Source organism: Alligator mississippiensis, chromosome 4 (genome assembly GCF_030867095.1).
Source record: "Alligator mississippiensis isolate rAllMis1 chromosome 4, rAllMis1, whole genome shotgun sequence".
NCBI lineage: Eukaryota > Metazoa > Chordata > Crocodylia > Alligatoridae > Alligator > Alligator mississippiensis.
This window is the reverse complement of record NC_081827.1, coordinates 126,585,443-126,605,209: the sequence shown is the minus strand read 5'-3', so window position 1 is coordinate 126,605,209 and position 19,767 is coordinate 126,585,443. Positions and strand designations below refer to the sequence as shown.

Genomic DNA, 19,767 nt, shown 5'->3' with positions numbered 1-19,767 from the left:
CTCTGATTCCCCCTCAGTCCCTAGAAGTGCTTGAGCCAGTGCGCTCAGCATCCCTGGTTCCAGCTTCAGCTCCACCTCTGGCAGTGGGATGCTCACACTGAGAGATGACATTGGGGTGAAGGAGACAGTGATCCCATTGCTGATGCCTACTTCTGGACTGAGTGGAGGTGGTTCAGGTGCAGGGATGTCAGGTGCAGACACTGCTCCCACTGCCTGGCTTCTACTGGCAGCACTGATGTCACGGCTGCTTGGGAATAGAATGTGTCTGTGGTTGGGGGGGCTTGCAGCTCTAGCTCTCCCCCTACCTCCAAACTTCTTCCCCGTCCAGAAGACCTGGTACCTGCCTCTTCAGCATGCTTCATATTGATCTTTCCTGTGTGGCAAAAGGTCTGTGTGTGTCCGTCAGTCCTTGTGTATTGTGTGTTTTATTCCATCTGTTGTGTGCATGCACTGGACTCTTCTTTGATTGTTTGCTTCAGTGTTAAGAGTCATGTAAAAATTGTGTGCTGTCTGTCATCTTCTCCTATGAATGTCTGATTTTTCTTATTTATATTGTATGTGTGTGGGCGTGCGTGTGTGCAATTTGTGTGCCTCCCCACACAGCGATGGATCACGCTGGCAAGGAAAACACAGATTTCTTTTTTCAAAGTTTGCAAAAAAAAGGAAAAGAGCAAAATATAAATTGAAAGAAATTAATGGAATAGTAATAGTAATAGTAATTGAACAGCTAAGCTAAAATAAGCTAAATCCTACCCAATCCCTTCTAACAACAAAAAGGAGCAGACAAGTTCAACTACTGAGTAAAGCAAGCAAGCTGAAATGCGTGAGTCTGAGGGTTCCTTTCTCATACAGTTCCTGAGAGGGAACAAGCTAGAAAAAGGCACAGCATGCCTCCAAACAGAGGGTTTTATGCTGTTTCTAGGTCCCCCCCCGCAGACGCTGTCATTGGAAAGGCAGCCAGAGAGAAATCCTCACTGGCCACCTACACATGTCAGTCTTTCCCCCCCCCCCCCCACCACTCCCCCTCCCACTCTCCCTCTTCTAACTTTCACTTTCAGCATCCGAAGCATCCAAAGCATTTCCAAAGTGCTTTAGAAGCTCTGAACTGCTTTGGACATCTTAACTGAGCCTGTGCTTCGCTCCAGGCATGCTGCTTCGGACACCGAAGCGTCTGAAGCGGCCCTGGATCTGAAGCACGATCTGAAGCCTCACATAGTCCTATTGGACAAGCTGTAATTAAAGTACCCTGCCCCCACCCTGGAGCACATATATAGAACCCAATAGTTATAAACCCACAGATTTAACAGAACAGAACATACATCATTGAACACATACACGTGCACACATGCACAGGGGTCAGCAGTCTTATTGACTATTCAATGGGGCAAGAAAAGTGTTGTCATGTTCACACACGAGGAACCTAAAAATTCATACCATTGCCTGAATAGTCTTCACTCACAAAATCTGTCTGCCTTGAAGTGGATAAATTATTTTCAAAGGAAAGGATTGGATTATTTTTGTCCTAGGTATTATTACAGTAGCAATAGATGTACATATAAACAGAACAAAGGCTATGCTGATGTAAACACTTCAAGCAGCCTCCTAAGCAAGTGGAAGGCTGCTTTATTAGAGAAATTTCTTTTTCCCTGGAGCCCAGAGAGACTTTGACCTTGTGTCTGACAATAAGTAAGATTTCAAGCTTTTCTCACTACACTCACAAGGCCATCATTCATAATTTAGTATTGTTTGAGAATGCTTGCCCATGGGGAGGGCATATCAGATTTAGAAGGAGTGTAATAAATTCACTCTTGTAAAAGGCAGTCCCTTTAGACCAGGATGCATCCTTGTGCAGTACTGGGGAGAGGCAGGGGTAAGCTTGCCAACATTGTGCCTGTCTTTTTTGCATTGGATGACCCCTAGTGGTCAATAAGGGCAGGCTTGAGCATATTTTATGGAGGTAGAAGGGCCTTCATTTCTGCTCAGGCTGGCTTAAATTATTACGTGGTGACCTAGATATCTGTTAGACACTATTCCTCCATTCAACAGAAAAAAATCCATGAAAGAGCAGAACCATAGGAGAATGAGAATGGGTTTAAACAGGAAAGCCTCAGCTCTCTTCTCAGGCTTGGGGGAATGCCTTGTCCTGCTGTGTAGCAAATAGGTTTGCAAACTTCAAATCCCAAACACGGGCTGTATGGCAAAATCCTCTGTCTGTGTACTGGATGTGACAACTTCTAGCAGCCACTGTAGTCTGAGCAGTACCTGCTGCCTAGGAGAGCTTTCCCCCAGTGCCAACAGTTGTGAGGGACAGCTCGCCTTCTTTTAGCCACTTCCTGTGCCTAAAGAGACTCAAGGCTCCCTTTTTCCCTAAACAGCTGCTCCTTCCAGTGTGGGGCAGACAAAGACACAGGCTCTTCTTCCATACCAGTAAATGTTGGGATTGATTTGCAAGTAGAAAAAGGGTCTACATTTAAATAACGTATTGTGGAAAAAGTCACACAACTAACTAGTATTGGCTGTAAAGTCCTAAATCGTTGTTGTTTTTATAATATTTCTTGTTCCTTCAACAAAAAAAGGAATTTATATAAAATGTAAACATAAACACCAAGTGGTAATAACAGCCATGCCTACCTTTTAATACAACATGTTTTGTCAATAGGTCTCACAGTGCTGTATAAAAGTGGTCAGTATCATTTTCCAGATAGTGAAATGGGGGTAAAGAGAAGGGAAGGGGTGGCAATCAAGGTCACCCAGGTAAATAATGACTTCCCTGGAATAAATCCCAGGCCTCCTAAGGCCAGTCTGGTGCTATGTCTACTAGAACACATATTTAAATAATAACTAACAGTGCCCATACAAAGTTATGTGGGAAATGAAAACTAATAGTGCAAGAGAATTCCATAATCACTAAAATAATGATTCAAGGGTAAAGTACACAGTTTCTTCCAAAACATGGTGTTTCTTCCAAAACATGTAGATTTGAAAGAATAGTTAGAAGTTAAATTAGAAAAAGTGTCAATTTCTTTTCTACCCTACTACAATTCCAAATGGACTTCAGTCCCAACAGGATGCTGAGTGATAACACAGTCACCCAGTGACATAAAACAGAACTGGAAACATTACTGGATGCAACATACATGGATCAGCCAAAGAGACTGGGGCAAAATATCCTCATTCAAAGTTCTATCCCTTCTAATATTGTAATATCCCAAAACACTGCAGTACAATATCCTCCACTTACATGCATATCAGATTAGTGCACATTTTGCTTAAATGCACAATGCAATACTGGTCCCAACAGTTGTCTATTTTCTATATTGTAACAAACATGGATATCAGTCAACTTCATAAGCCACTTCAAGGCATAGAAAGTCTTCAGCTCCACTATCTACTTTATAATGTAATTGTATTCTGTTTAACTGGCTAATTAGCGAAAATGACAAAGGCCTGTCAGTTTCAGGACTACTATTAGAGGCATAAGGAAAAAGGAAGCAACAAGCCTTAATTAGTATTCCAGTAATTAATCAGTTAAGTTAAGGTAAGTGCATATTCAAAGAAAGTATGCAGACTTTTTCAGTCCTAAGACTGTACTATTTAAGTTCATAGCATTTCTATAATTTCTACTTTATTTCCACTGCAATGCTAGCTGTAGAGAGTCCTTCAAAATATTCTTGAGAGAAAGGAAATAACAGATTTCTCCCTTGAGAAGGAATGGAAAAGATGAATTGCTTTATCTCACAAAATACCAATCTGGAATGTCTGTCACTTGATAAAGATCATGCTAAAAAAAGGCATATTTCACACTCGTTAATTAGACCAGATGGTGGCATAAAATCTAATGGATAACATAAGTCTACTGGGAAAATAAACATCAACAAGCCGTTTCTAGAGATACAACATACATTGTGATGTACATCTATATGTATTTGTGGGAGTTGTTACATCAGCAAACAGATTTTTCCTTTTTTCTTCCCCCTTTGCACCCTGCAGACACCACACAAATCATCATTCAGAGGTCCTGGCATGGCTCAGAAACAGTTGACTACATACCACAACAGCAGCTGATACCAAAATCTTAAACCCAGATTTAAGAAGGCACCTGTTTTTGTGCCCACCCAAAACAAGCACAATCAGTGCAATTACTATGAAATAGGCTGTCTATGGAGTTGTGAAATCTCCATTGTTGATGTGTTGAAGAAGAGGCTGGACAAGCATTTTGCGGGGATGATCTAGGCATAGCTATACTTATGCTCTACCTTGAATATTTCCTGTGCTTCTTGGTTTTGCTTGTTGCCAGATGGGGTGGAGAAGAATTTTTTCCTCTTCCTATTGCTACATGTGTCAGAGGGGTTTCTTCACCTTTCCTGGAAGCATTGGGTCTTGCCTGCAGCCAAAGAGGGGATTTTGACTGGGGTGTGCCAGTGCTCCTGCTGAGACTTAAACCTTGAGGTTCCTAGCTAGAGGATCTTGTCCCTCTACTCAGGGTCAGACCAATCACCATATTTGTGGTCAGGAAGAAATTTTACTCCACGGTCAAATTGGGATGGAGTTTAGGAGTTTTTGTCTTCCTCTGTAGTGAAGGGGTGTGGCCTTCTCCGTTGGCCCTCTCAATCATATTTTAACAGGCCGTTTAGCAACAGGATATTGGACACTTGTAGTACATCAACCTTATTCATGGCAGATTAAGGCATTATGTCTTGTGGTTGTGTCAGGGTTGACTGTGTAGTTTTACTAATAGCTTAGATGATAATTTATATAGCTGTCAGAGCAAGTGCTTAAATTAAACTTAAGTGACTTTTAAGTTTTGTGCTACCTATGCGTAAATTAAGTTTCACTTTATGGTCCAGAATGCAATGCCTTTTACCACATTGAGCAGTACTCCTTGTAAAGTCCCACAAAAGACAATGGAACTATTGCCAGAGTGAGGCAGTACCAAATGCAAGTTGAGACACCATAATTTTGTCTTATGTGAAGAAATGGGGGCAGACATTGGGGGGGGGGGTGCTCATATCTAAAAGACAAACTTGAAATTCTCTTTTTTGTATTATAAGAATACATAATGCCTACCTCCATGTACATAGTCACATACCATAGATGTGATTGTCAAAATACTTCCCACAACTGAAGCCTGGTGGAGAAGGCATGTATTTTATTGCTGCTTAGACCTATTATTAAAATAAATAATACATCTGTGTTTTGCAGTTACAGTACTGGTAATTAGAAATGTCAAACATTTTGCAAAGTCCGCATTTCTCTTACAGTAACTTTCAAAACCCAGAAATGCTGAATGGGCACAGAATCACTCAGAAGGAAGCCTGGGAGTTTTGTTTTTCTATGTTTGTAGTTTTACAAAGATAAAGCAGATTGCCTTCCCTAAGGCAAGATAGAAAGTGAATGCATTGAAACAGCTAAATATATCTTTGAATATCTTTGAATAATACTGTGTATAAAGAGTTTAACTGGTCTATAAAGAATCCAGAGAGCTGAAGTTAGCTGTGATAGTCTGAAGTCAAGTAAAATGCAGAGTCGATTTGAACCTTATAATCTACTTTGGGTAGTCTATATATAGCACAAGCTTTTGTGAGCTGAAGTATATACAGCTAAGCAAGGTATATATGTTGTAGTATATGTCTTCTTTGGTTAGTCTATAAGGTGCAAATCTACCTTGCCTTCTATAAAGAATCCAATAAAAATGCTGCTAAGACCTGCTTTAGGATTTCTAGGTCTGGTACAAGAGTAAAGGCTATAGCCTGTAGGGCTGTGTGAAGCTTTGGGTGCTGATTCGATTTGGAGGAGATTCAGCTTGATTTGGTAGCCAAATCTCCAAATCTGAATCAAATCAGGGGACAAATAAAAAGGTCCAAATTGATTTGAAGCTCTCTGAATCTTCAGAAAAGATTCAGAGGGCTTTGACAATTCAGGCAGTCCCCTCCCACTGCAGCAGGGAGCTAGAGCTGGGCTTGGAGCTGGTAAGTGGGGGGGAGGCTGGAGGAGGGAGGAAAGGACCATGGGGGGACCCCTGCCAGCCCCCATCCCCTGCCTGCTACTTCAGCCCCCCTGACTCCCCCCCCGCTCCCCCAACCCCCCCCCCCCCCAAGGCCGCCCCACCTGCCCCAGTCCTTTAAGGAAAAAAAACCTGAAACCCCACCGAGACTCACCAGCTCCTGCAGTGGCCTCAGGGCTTTGGGATGGGGATGGGAAAGTAGGGGGGATCAGGGGGCTCATGGCAGAGCCCCCCACACAGCATGGGGCTGTGGGGGGCAGCAGGGATCACCCCCACCCTGCCTGGCAGCACCCGGTGACTCAGTGTTTTTTTCCAAAGAGCCAGGAGCTGGGGCTGGGAGAGCTAGCAGAGGATGGGCCTGAGTGATTCAGAGATTCAGCTGATTCGGCAGCAGCCGAATCTCCGAATTATGTTCGGCCGAATCGATTCAGGACAGTGATTCAAATGACCAAATTGAATCACTGGCCCCCAAATTGGTCGAATCTGAATCCGAGGCAAATACTAGCCACTTTGCACAGGCCTAATAGCCTAGGAGCAGTTGAGTCCTAGGATTTGACATGGAGTTGTTTCTTGCTATTCAGTCTTGAATTTAAGTTTTAGGTTCATTCACACACTGCTTATCCTACATATCACAAGTCAGAGAAACATACAAACTAGGTTATTACTTGAGTTTAGACTATGGCCAAAATTTTCAAACACAGCCAGTCTTAGTGCCTTAATTTTGAATACTCAACTTTAAACTCATTTAGGTAGATTTTCAGAAGTGCTAAGGAGCCACACCTCTAAGCTAAGGTCATAACAAGAGCCCATGTTCACTGCGTCTAGTGGAGGAGGGGTGGGATACAGGAGGGGAAACAGGACTAATCTGTTCCAAGATAGGTACACCAAAAATTGAGGCAGACAGACTGACAGAAACAGTGGCCTTCAAAACAGCTACATTTAAGTGTCCTTTCAGTTATGATGAGGAGCAATTTCCTAAAACTGTAGTCATTTTCAGCATAGTGTGAAGACCTATTTACTGCATCTCAACTTTTGCAATGAGCATTATTAAGCATCCAGGGCAGTTTCAAAGTACTTTCCACAAAAAAAGAAAAAAATATTCTGCATGGGTTTATTTAATTCAGATGTTTCTGCAGCCACTTTATTTCCACTTCTGCTCCTTCCCCCCACACAAACTCTGGAAAAATATGGCATAATTTCAAATTTTCTACAACTATTACAAACTCAGTGAACTTGAACAAGTTTTTCTTCAAAAGCTACTGCATGCTTTTGAGAGCCTTGTTCTTTTAAGCCAGTGGCAACTCTGTAATTGAGAAAGATGGGCATCTTCACTTCCTACTATGCCAAAAGAAATTTTGTTCATGCTCCAGACCAAAGTAATTGAGAATAGAAGAGAGCAATTAAGCAGACAGTTGTGAAATGACATCCCTATCCAGCAAAATGAGAATTTTGTAGACGAAAATCTATATCAAGAGTGTCAAACAGATAGTCTAGGGGCAAAATCTGACCCATAGAAGAATATAATCTGACCCATGGATCTTGGACTGACCCCAGATGATGGAGCTGGTCTGGCATGCAGGCTGGCCTTCTTCGGCACTGCAGACACTGTTTGTAGCACAGGGGTTGGTCCAAGGTGCACACTGCATGTAGTGCAAACACTGGACTGACCCCGTACACTGGCTCCAGGGCTGGTCAGTATTGGTTCATGCCAGAGGTCTTTGCAGGGTGATGTATACAGCATGTGCCCTGTGCCATCTCCCTTGGCCACAGGGAGTGCCCATGGCACTGGATCCAGCCTGTGTGCTGCCTGCTGTGCAAGCCGCAGAGTATAGCCAGGGTGTGCTGTCCATTAGGCCTGCACGAATAGGGAAGTATTCAATTTGGATTCAGCTAATTCAGAGGACAGTGATTTGATTCAGAGATTCAGATCACTGTCCCAAATTGATTTGGCTGAATCAGCTTCAGCAGATTCAGCACCGTTTCGGAGAGATCCAGAGATTCGGCCATAGACTATAATGGGGAATCACTGAAATACCTATAACTTTGTCATTTTTTGGCTGATTTGGACAAAAAAATTGCAGGGATGATAGCCTCTTCTGAGGCATGAAGCCTGCTGAGTTTTAAGGAGATAGGTGCAGGGGGGTTTGGGTAACTGCACCTTGAAGTCTTGAAAGCAAAACTCATGTTGTGTGTGTGTGTTTGTGTGTTAGGGCAGATTTGAATGAAAACAGCAGGGATGGTAGCCCCTTCTGAGGGCAGGAGACCTGCTAAGTTTCAAGGAGATAGGTGCAGGGGTTTCTGGGAAACTGTACCTCAGTCTGTCGACAAGCAAAACTCATGTCACGTGTGTGTTAAGGCACAGCAGGGTGAAAACAGCAGGGATGGTAGCCCCTTCTGCCTTGGTGATGCTCCCCTGCCCTGGGTGCCTCTGCAACCTGGCGGGCATGATCCAGTTTAGCAGGGAGCTCGTAGCCTCTCTGTGCAGCCACGCTGTTCCCAGCCACGCCGGGTTGCACCTGCCGGGCTGGAGAACCACCCAGAGCAGGGAAGCAGGGTGTCAGGGAACAGCGGCTCATCGTCCTGCACTGCCCTGGGGATGCACCTTCTGTGCATGCTGCTCTTTGAGGTGTGCAGCACTGCACCACAAGAGGAGCGTGGCCAGGGCAGTGGGGTGTGGAGTGCTGGGACCAGGCAGGGAAAGGAGCTGAGTCAGGCACAGGATCAGGGCTAGGTCCCACTGTGCCCATGTGTCTGCCTCTTCCCCTTGGAAGTGTGCATGGCAGTGGGGAGCCAGCCCTCCCCCCAGTGAGCCACTGGAGGTTTCATCCTGCTCCCCACCAGGCCCCTGCAGCTGCACACTGAAGCCCCAGGCCCCAAGCACTCCACGGCTGGACAGCAGCCCCAGCCCCCTCCCTACAGGGGCCTCAATCTCCCTCTTTCCCCCCACTTACCTGACGGAGCTGCCCTCTAGGCTACTTGGGGCCACGTGCATGCACTGTACATGCACATTGCACCCCCTCCCTTGCTGCCTTCCTTCAGCTTTCTCTCAGCTCCCTGCCTGCAGGCTGGAACTCTGCCAGCCTGCAAGGAGCTCATTGCCAGCCAACTTCACATAAGATCGGATTTTTCTCTCAGAAAGCAATTTCTTGTATAAAAAAGGTTGTTGCAAATAAGTGAATTCACACAAAATGAATTTGTATAAAGAGAGACCCAAGTGTATTCAAACACTGACAAATGATCTTAAACTCATCTTACATGCAACAAAATTTTTCATCTGCACTGGGCTCCTCTAAACTTAAAAAAATAAATATACTGGCACTAGATACATGTTGGAGATGTGATGCCCTGGAGGCAATATTTGGTCACATGTTTTAGTCATGCCCTATTATTAATTCTTTTTGGAAAGAAACTGTAACTGGGAGTTAACATGGTTTTGAACAGAGAACTGATACCTTTGGTAAATATGATTGTTCTTGAGTATCTCTCTAAGGAATGCAAACTGATTCCTTCTGTCGCCGCCGAGAGCCGCAGCGCGGGGTTCGGGGCCTTAAGAGCCCTAGTCGGTGGGCAGGTACTTGTGACGCTTGGAGTGGAATCAGGTACTCAAGTGTTTTGATTGAACAAAAAGGTTGTTTACTTACACTGCTCGTACAGTGCAGGCCAGAAGCTTACTTCGATTACAGTTGTAAACAAAACTTGGGTCGGGCAGAAATTACAAAGTTCGTTTGGTTGGTCTGCAAATGTGTTCGGGGTGTTTGAGCCGGCAGTCGTCTTACGTCTCGGGTGGGGGTGTGCTAGGCCCCCTTGGGTCGGTGACGGGGAGTCCTTAGTGGTTGATCAGGCCGCTAAGTTCGCTCTGAAACACGCGTGGAGTTTGCTAGGCTCCACAGTGTACTCAGAGTTCTCCACGAGGTGTGTGTGGAGTTCTCCAACTTGGGATGAAACTGCTTCAGCCTCCTATACGGCTAGCAAGCCAATCACTGGTCGCCACGTAGGAATAATTTAAAACTGGCCAATAATAATGTGAATTTGCATATGAGTGGCGGGAACTTTTTTCTAAACTGTAATTTTCCACTATTGTAGCATTTGGTTACTGGGTTCAGGCATAGCGGAATTTTCCTCCATGACCTAGTTACTGCCACCAGAATGATTGACAGCAAAACTATGCCATATGTATCGAACCCATGGAATTTTCCTCTGTGCTATGTCATTTCTCCTCTGGGCTATACCAATTCTCCTCTGGGCTATAGGCATCTAATTAATGGGTTCTGACACCTTCCAGATTGCACTCTTACAGAGGACCTTATTAGAGACATGCAGAGATATGCATTGAAAGAATAGGACCAATAGCATAATGGGGGGTGGGGGGAGGGGCAGCAGGACACCAGCCCTGGGTACCAATTTAGAGGGACCACCAGTTTGCTGTCATCTCCCCAGTTATCTTTGCCACAAAGGTGCCACTCTGTGCTGCCCCTGCTTTGCTATAGAAGCTGGGCAGGTACAACCCTGCACTCAGTAGTGTATCTGGAGGGTGGTGGGTGGAATGATGCCTCTACCCTGTGAGGCTTCGCCTTGGGAGGTACAGCCCTGTGCCAGAGGGCTGGGGATGGGGCAGGGAGAACCAGGGCACAAGAAGGGGCCCCCAGGGAGCCTGCACTACTGCCTGTTTCTCAGCAGCAGCATGAGCCTGCTGCAGCTGCCATGTGAGGGAAGAGAGCCCTATCAGACTACTTCCACCTGCTCCACTTCCCAGTGTTCAGCAGAAACCCCTACCTCCCCCCTGCCCCATACCCAGGACATTAAAAGGGCTTCTTATGCCTCCAAGTAGGACATATCCAAAGATCAAAATCTGGTTCAATAAGATGGCACAGCTGGCATCTATGGAGAGAACCATGCTTAGCAGGCTTAATTGCTTTGAAAAGTTTAGTGTAATTTGGAAAGAATTCTTAGATGATTCTGGTAATTAAAATACTAGTCCCTGCATGCTTCTCTTTTCTTCTTATATCCTTCCCCCCTTTTCCCCCTTTTCTTTTCCTCTTTATTATTTATTGTAACACACATGTACATAGTTCATATAGGAGTTGATATATATATAGTTCTGATTTTTGTACTGAATTAATAAAATCAATTAAAAAACAACAAATGGATGGAATTCCAGATCAGCCCTTTAACAAAGCATTGACTATTTTGATTTCAGAGCTAAGAACACCAGAAGTATTGCTTGACAGTACCAAAGTGCATTCATGAATTGAGTGAGCAAATTTGCCCAGCACCTGCCTATTTTTACATAGCTGAAATTTGCTCATCTCAGGGAACACATTTTTCAGCTGCAAACAATCTCCTTTTTGGATGTGTGCAATAATTAAATTATATCACCTGAAACTAATGTAAGCCTTTAATGTGTAGAATTACAAGTGCAAATGATAGTTGCACTTTCTTCCAGCTCAAAAATGAGTCAGTTCATGATGACAAAGGAGTATCTATTCAAACAGTAAAACAGCTATTTAACAGGCTCACTTAAGACTGCAAAGATATGAAGGTCACCTTGATCTTCCCTTCAAACAGCTACAGGAATACACAAGTGAAGATTTATTTATTAGCTTTCAAATCTTCTGGATGGGCAGTAGTAGAATACAAAAATGGAGGTAAAATTCAGGAATGAAGGTTAAGCCATTTTAAATGTTTCAGAAATGTGATTAAAGGAGCCAGATTTCTATTCCTCTCCATAAGGATGGAAAGGAGAACAGAAGGCAAGGAAACAGGATCATCCTTCCTGATCAACACTCACAAAAACATTACATCAGCTAATGAGCACTCTTACTTGAGTGTTTTCAAAGGTATTTAAATACACTTTACGTGGAGTATTGTTTGAAGCATTTCACATAGATATTCAAAGCCCAAGGGACAAGCTGCTCCTTTTATGTGTCATACTGTTTCACTAGTGGATTCCTTCTCACCGTTGTGATGCTGGACTCCTCACAGGGTTCAGACCAATTTAATGCAGTATTCGTCTTGGGTGACCAGAGAATGTGAATATGCACCGGTACCCACTTCGTGGCTAAAGTGCAGTTCTTCTGGTCCCCATTAAATCAGGCCTCTCAACATCTAGGCAAGTCAGGTGGGGAAGTTATTTCAGTAATCAGGTGACTGGAGAGGCCCACATACTAAGAAAGTTTCTGTTTACAGCTAGCCAATAGAGAATCCTGAGCATTGGGATTTGTCTAGAAACCTACCTTGTTATTGAGTTCAGCAGCCTGAGTTAGGGCTACAAAAGAGATGCCTCTGTCTTCTAAGGATCCAAAGCCTAGAACCGACTCCTGATTGTAGGTGCCTACTGCTGTTCTCTGACGCAACCGAGCAGGGCTCACCCTTAATAAAACACAGTTGGTGGGGGCAGTTCTACTGCTACCCACTGATTAGAGCAGTCACCCAGGAGGCAGAAGACTAGATGTTAGTCTGTGGAGAGTCAGACCCGTACTTTCCATTCCCTTGGGTAAAGTGACCTGCCCATCAGAGCAAGAGGCTAACCTGAATGAAGGCAGGTTCTACCCCTTCTGTTGAAGGTGAGCCACTGTGTAGAAAGGAATGCAAAAAGGGAGAGTCATGAGGCCAGAGAGAGAGAACAAGTGAGAGGGAGCCTGACTAACTAAATGGTTAGGGCTGGAAGGTGGGAGTACTGACTTTTGGTCCCTTTTTCCAGACCTGCTTACATGTTATACAGTTTCTAGTCCTGGGTGTCAAAAAAAGGCAGAATGGCAGGTATCTATGAAACTCCTATCAAAAGAGTCTAGTGGTTTTAAGGCATTTAGAGGATTAGGCAACTTATCAGATGGGTTTTTGTTGTTATTGAATTGTTGGGGTTTTTTGTTGTGGGTGGGTTTATTATGTGTTTGCATCATTATTCAGGACTTCTCAGTAATTTGAGCCTTGTCTGGCTCTACTCCCTAGTGAAGGCAAAGCAGTTACATTTTTCACATGTACTAGATAGTCAAGGTAAATGCAGCTCTTTCCTCCCATCCCTACCTCCTCCAAGTAAACAAAAAGAGGTTTAAATCCCACATTTTAATTGGGCCTGTTATATTTTAATGCACACCAGTTTGTAGCTGTTAGCCTATGTCCTGCAAATACAGCTTTTGCTCTGATCTAGTTAAGCTCTCAGTGAAAGCTGCCATGGTGCCAATACCTCCTACTAGGAGCCCAGAAAGCCTTGGTCCCAGGAGATTCTGGGGCAGGCAAATTTTTATGAAAAAAAATTGGGACAGGCGCAGTGAATAGTTAATACAAATAATAATACAAAGAGCACTTAATATTGCAGCAAAACAAGGTATAGTGATGATATAATTAAATTAACTGGTCCTCCTCCTCCTCCTCCCCTCCCCACCCCACCCCACCAAGAAAGAAAGAAAGAAAGACTTTGACTTTTAAGAGACCTTTATTCCCCGGAGGGTGATGACTCGGAGCCAGTAAAAAGCATGTACAAGGATGCCTGAAGCTCTGGGCCTCATGGACAAGGCCTGGGCTCGTGGCCTGCAAGGCCTGCCCGTACACTCTAGACAAAAAAAACAACAACCAACACAACGAACATAAGGACTATTTACAGTATTTACAGTTCTGCCAGCAGGGACACCCATGGAGGCCTCCGGGGTCAACCCGCACGAGCAAAAGTCCAGGGCCTCGGCCCGCTTGACGCGTCTCTGCGGCTTGAGCAGCCGGTGGCATCACAGTACGAGGATCAGGCGTCCCGCCTCGACTCGGCACAGCGCCCCCGAGGGCCCAGCGCTCCTCAAAGGCGGGCACCATCCACCGGAGGACAGTGTGCTCAAACTCGAGCGAGAGGCGGGCCCGCACCAGCAGGCGGAAAAGCTGCAGGGCGTCGACCATCCCGGTGCCGGTGAGCTGGTTTCGCCGGCTCTTCAGGCTGGCCATCTTGGCCTGGCCCAGCAGGAAGTTGGCCAGGCTGACCGTGGCCCGTTCGGCCGCCCGGTACGGAAAGGAGTGGACGTAGGCGTCTTCGGAGAAGTTCCGGCCCAGCACCCGAAGCAGTGTGCCCAGGGCGGCAAAGAGAGGCTGCAGCCAGGGGCAGTTGAGGAACGCGTGGAAGATGTCCTCGTCCAGCACCCCCGGGCAGAAGGGGCAGGCTGCCGAGGCCGCTGGGTCCAGGTGACGCACAAAGGTGCCGGTGGCCAGGATGCCGTGCACGAGCCGCCACTGCAGGTCGCCGGTCTTCTTGGCAATGGGCACCTTATACAGCGTGCGCCATGCCGGGGTCCCGGGCCGCACCAGGCGCCGCCGCCACGCGGTGTCAGGGCGGCCGGCCAGCACCTGGGCGTGCCGGGTGCGCACCACCCACATGTAGAGGCCCTTGCGGGGCAGGGTGCCAAAAGGGCAGCCCGTATTGCTGCTGGGGGGCACCGGGAGCCTGAGCAGCATGTTGGGCCGCTCGGCCAGCTCACCGGGTACCGCTGGAATGACGGGTAGCGGTGGGAAGGTGTCTTCTGCAGCGTCCGCGGCGGGGAGGGGCTGGCGAGTCTGGAGATGGACTTCCAGGGCGGTCGCTGCCTCCGTCGGGAGGGCGGCCCTAACGGCCCGCAGAAGCCGCCCCGCAGTGCGGACGGAGCGCATCGCCAGCCGGGCAGCCAGGGCCTCAGGTGACAGCCAGTCCGACTGAGCGGGGTCCAAGAGGTGCTCCAGGAGGGTGGAGCGCGCCTTGATGAGAGCTGCCGTGAGGCTGGCGGAGGCCAGGCTCGGCACGACCCGGTGCAGGGCCGGGTTGTGGACCAGGGGCTCTCGAAGGACTTGCAGGAACCGCAGGTGCCTGGCCTGGGGACAGAGATGGAAGGCCGCCCGCCAGGCCCGCACCATGCTGCAGTAGAACGGGGGAAGGACCGCCCCGTTCAGGAAGGTGAGGTCCAGTTGAAACAGCTCCCGGTCAAAGCCGAGGCCCCCCACTCGCCACAGGAATCGGCACGCCAGCTGTCGCCACGGGAGGTGGCCTTCGGTGTACAGGAGCTGCTGGAGGGCCTGCAGCCGATAGGCGGCCACCCTGCTGGCCAGATCGATCAGGTGGGCAGGTAGAGGGCAGCTCGTGGGAGCCAGTCGCGTCCATCCCACAGGAAATCGACCAGAAGCCGCTGCAGTCGCTCCAGTAGCTCCGGCGGAGGGTCCAGCACCGCGCAGCGGTGCCACAGGGTTGCCGCCGCCAGGTTATTGATGACGAGGACACGTCCCCGGTAGGAAAGGCTGGGCAGGCGCCAGCGCCACCGTTGCAGGCGGGCCTCCACTCCTTCCTCGAGGCTGTCCCAGTTGCGCGCCATGAAGGTCATCGGCCCCAGGAACATGCCCAAGACCTTGAGGCCCTCGCGGCACCAGGCGAGGCCCCCCTGCAAGTCCAGCGGAGGCCTGCCAGTCCATGCGCCAAGCAGCAGAGTGTCACTCTTGCCCCAGTTGATGCGGGCAGAGGAGGCGCGCTCGTAGGCCCGCTGGCAAACTGCCAGAGCCCGCATGTCTTCCTGGGTGGTGAGGAAGACGGTGACGTCGTCCGCATAGGCCGACAGCCGGAGACGAGGGCCAGCGGACGGGCCCGTGGCTGATGGCAGGGCCACCCCGCTCAGGCGGCGGCACAGCGCGTGTAACAGCGGCTCGATGGCCAGGGCGTAGAGCATGCCCGACAGTGGACAGCCCTGGCGAATGCCCCTGCGCGCGGGGAACGGAGTGCAAAGCACCCCGTTCACCTTGAGCAGGCTGGAAATGTCTCGGTACAAGACCCGGAGGGCCCCGGTGAAGAGGGGCCCAAAGCCAAAGGCCTCCAGTGTGCGGAAGAGGTAAGCGTGGCCCACGCGGTCAAAGGCCTTCTCCTGGTCGAGAGAGAGGAGGCCGACGTCGAGCCCAAAGAGCTTGCTAGCCGTGAGCAGGTCCCGCAGCAGGAACAGGTTGTCTTGTATGGTCCTGCCCGGCACGCAGTAGCTCTGCTCGGGCCCGGTGAGAGAGGCCATGACCGCGCGGAGGCGGGTGGCCAGCGCTTTGGCCAGAATCTTATAGTCTGCGCACAGCAGGGAGACCGGCCGCCAGTTCTTCATGTAGCCCAGGTCTCCCTTCTTGGGCAGCAGGGTCAGCACCGCTCGGCGGCAACTGATCGGCAAGACCTTGTCGGCGAGGCTCTCCTGGAAAACACGCAGGAGGCTGGGGCCGAGGAGAGGCCAGAAGGTCTTGTAGAACTCGGCAGGCAGCCCGTCGAGGCCCGGGGCTTTGCCGGAGGCGATGCCGGCCGTGGCGGCCGCCAGCTCTTCCAGGGACAAGTTCCACTCCAGCTCGCCGGCCTCCAGGGCATCGAGACGCGGTAGGCCCTCGTGGAGTTCCCGCATGGCCTCGGGGCACGACGGCTCGGCCGCAAACAGGTCGCGATAGAAGACGACGGCACGTTCGCGTACTTCGCCCGGCTCTGTAGTGACCCGGCCCTCAGGAGTCTTGAGATGGTCCAAGACTTTGCTCGCTGCCCTTCGCCACTCCAGGTCGAAAAAGAAGCGGGTCGGGGAGTCAGTTTCCACCAGCTCCTGGCAGCGGGCGCGGATCCTCGCGCCGCGGGCCACGCTCTCCGCCAAGTCGCGCAGGCATTTCCTGCGAAGCCGGAGGCTCTCGCTTAGTGCTGCGTCGCTGCCAGCGGCCAGCAGAGCAGCCTCGAGCTCCGCCATGTCCTCCTCCAACTCCCGGATACGGCAGCACGTCTCGTTTGCGGCCAGCTGGGTGTACTGCTGGCAGAAGGCTCGGGTCTGTATCTTGCCCACGTCCCACCACAGCTTCCAGGAGGACTGGCTCAGTCTCGCAGCCTCCCACCTCCGCCAAAAGTTGGCAAAGCAGTCCTGGAAATAAGAGTCCTGAAGCAGACTGACGTTCAAACACCAATAGGGTGCCCGTGCACAGGCTCTCCCCGGCAGGCTCAGTTCGCTGAAGGCCAGGCCATGATCTGATAGACCCGAGGGAGCGATGCGGCTGCTGCGCAGGAGTGGCAGGTGGTGCCTGGTGATATAAAGGCGGTCGAGGCGAGCCATGGTGAGACCGCCGGCACTCATCTTGGCCCAGGTGTACTGGCGCGCATCGGGAAGCAGGGCTCGCCAGACGTCCACGAGGTCTGCCCCCTCCAGGGCAGCTTGCAGCTTGCGAGCGGAGGGCAGGTGGGGCTCAGGCCCTGTGCAGTCGAGGCGCGGGGCAGTGGTGCAGTTGAAATCGCCCCCGAGGAGGAGCAGGTCATCATCCTCACTAGCGTCTCGCAGGAGGGCAGCCAAGGTCTCAAAGAAAGCGACCCTCTCCTGGCCATCGGAGGGCGCGTAGATGTTGATGAGCAGCAGGCGGTGTTGCGCGAGGGTGACGCGGACGGTCAGCAGGCGGCTGGGGACGACCTCCCGCGGCACCGCTGCGTCAAGCTGCAGCTGCGGCGATAAGAGTGTCGCGACCCCCGCGCGGAGGTTGGTGCTGTGGCTCAGGAACACCTGTCCTCGCCAGGCAGCCTGCCAGGTCGCTTGGTTGAACCTGTCAGAGTGGGTCTCTTGTAGGAAGGCGACGGTCAGCCTCTTCTGTCGCAGGAGCTCCAGGACGGCCTCGAGCTTCACCGCGACTCGACAGCCGTTGACGTTGAAGGTGCCAATGGTTGTGGCTGCCATGGGTGTGGGTGTGGGAGAGGAGGAGCAAAGCAGAGTGCGGGTGGAAGAGCGAGCACCCAAGAGCAGAGCAAGGCAATACAGACAGGTCAGGGAAGGCCTACCGTGCCCTACTCTAGTCGAGGGACCTGCCCAGGCCCCACTCCACTCTCACCCTCTGGGCAAGCTTGTCCAGACGGTAGGCCATCTGGCGTGTGCCCCGATCCTGCTGCATGAGCTTGACTGCCGCCCTGGCAGCCTTGACAAACACTTTGGGGTCCGCACACCACTGGGTGATGCGCCCCGCTACATTTTTCTGCCCCTTAGTTAGCTTCAGCAAGGACAGGAGTCCCCCATAGTCAGGAGGGACCCAGGGGGGCTCCGCCAGCTTGGGGTGGATGTTGCCTAATGAAGAGCGGCGAGGCCGCCCCGCCGGTGGGAGCTCGCCCGCAACTCCAGCGTCAACCCCCTCGATGTCCAGGCACATCAGCCGCCTCTCGTCGTCCAAGTCAAGGACTGGCTCCGCGAGGACATTCCCTGTATTCTTGGGGAGGAGGGGCCATCCCGCTCACGACGTCTCTTGCAAGACTCAGAGAGCTGGATCTCCATCTCGCTAACTTCCCCATCTGATCCGCTAGGCTGGGGCGTGACCAAAGGGGCAGCAGGCTCTCCCGCCACCCCCGGGGCCAGGTCACCGGAAGAGAGACATTCGCCACTAACCCTGCTGCCACCCGACTCCGGAGGCTGGGGGACAGGCGAGGGGAGGGGGACCCCTGAAGGCCCCTCCCCCCCGCCCACTAAGTCTGCCCCGTCGGTGGCTACATCCAACGGGGCGGGTGGTGTGGCAGCCGGAGTGGGGTCCGGCTCTGTAGTGGGGGGGCCCTCGGCACTGGCCGAGGAGGGGTCTGTCAGGGATGGGGTGTCCTGAGAAGCCCCCCTCATCTCCCTCTCTTTGTCGGGTGGTTGGGAGGATGCCCGAGCCCCATCATCTGATGAGGCTCCAGCGCCACAATCCCCGGCCACCCCAGCCACTTCAGCCGGGGCAGGCAGGGGGCAAGGGGAAGCGTCCACCCCTCCACCCGGTGGGGCTGCCGCACCGAGGGCAGGGGGCACCACAGACGGGGTAGGGGGCGGTGGGGCCATGGTAGTAGCACCAGCCCCTTGGCTGGACGATGGCTTCCCACTGGAGACCCCGGTCCCCTGAGATGGAATGGGGGTGGAAGGAGGTCGGGAGGAAGAGCTCCCAGCCTCCCTGGGCCTGCCGTGTGCCCCAGAGGTCGACGCGCCGTCTCTCGGCGCTGCTGCAGGTGGCGATGGTCCGGCCGCCTTGCCCTGAGGGCACTGCGCAGCCAGGTGGGAGGAGCCACCGCATTTGAAGCACGTGGTCTCTCCCACAGATAAATAGATAATAAACCTCCGCTCCTCAAGCGTGAGGCTCAGGGAGCGAGGCAGCGACTGGGGGCCCTCCTTGAGGAGCATGAAGACCTGCCTCCGAAAGGACAGGACGTGCTTCCCCTGAGGGTTCTTGTTTCCCATCGGCAGGCGGCGAAAAGGACTCGCAGGAACCCCATAGGCCTCGAGTCCCCTTGCCAGCTCCCGATCAGAAACGTGTGGTGGGACGTTGGAAATCACCACCCTCACTGCCTGAGTCTCTAGGGGCGTGACAGGGTAGTGGATGCCCGCAATGTCCAGGCCCTCCGCACACACCCTGTCAACCAAGGCGGGCTTGCTCAAATAGATCATCGGGACTGTGTTCACGCGCCCCGCGTAGCGGATGGTACGCCATCCCAGGAGGGCGGCCAGAGCCTCCACGCAAACCTCAAGCCCCACATGGAGAGGGGTATGAACCCTCAGGCCATGAGTCAGTGGGAGGTCCCGAGAGACATCCTCATGCCAGCTGCCAGGCGTAGGAGCCACCATTCCTCGCCAGGACAGGGTTAAACTGCGAAGCGCAGAAAAAAAAAAAAAAAAAAGCCTCAGGCTGACACGGGACTGGGACTGGGAGGGGGCTGAAAACGCCCCAAAATCGGCCTGAGGGGGGGGGGCAGAGCAACCCCGCAGGGGCTCAGGGCAAGCACCAAGGCAGGGGCAGATGGCAGGGACCAAGGGAAGGGGCCCTGGGGGAGGGAGGCA

General features: G+C 51.0%; 1 long non-coding RNA gene across 1 annotated transcript in view; it reads left to right on the top strand.

Annotated features, from left to right (window-relative positions):
* Positions 1–19,767, top strand: part of LOC132250195 (uncharacterized) — a 53,885-nt gene that overhangs the window by 17,725 nt on the left and 16,393 nt on the right. The window lies entirely within an intron of this gene.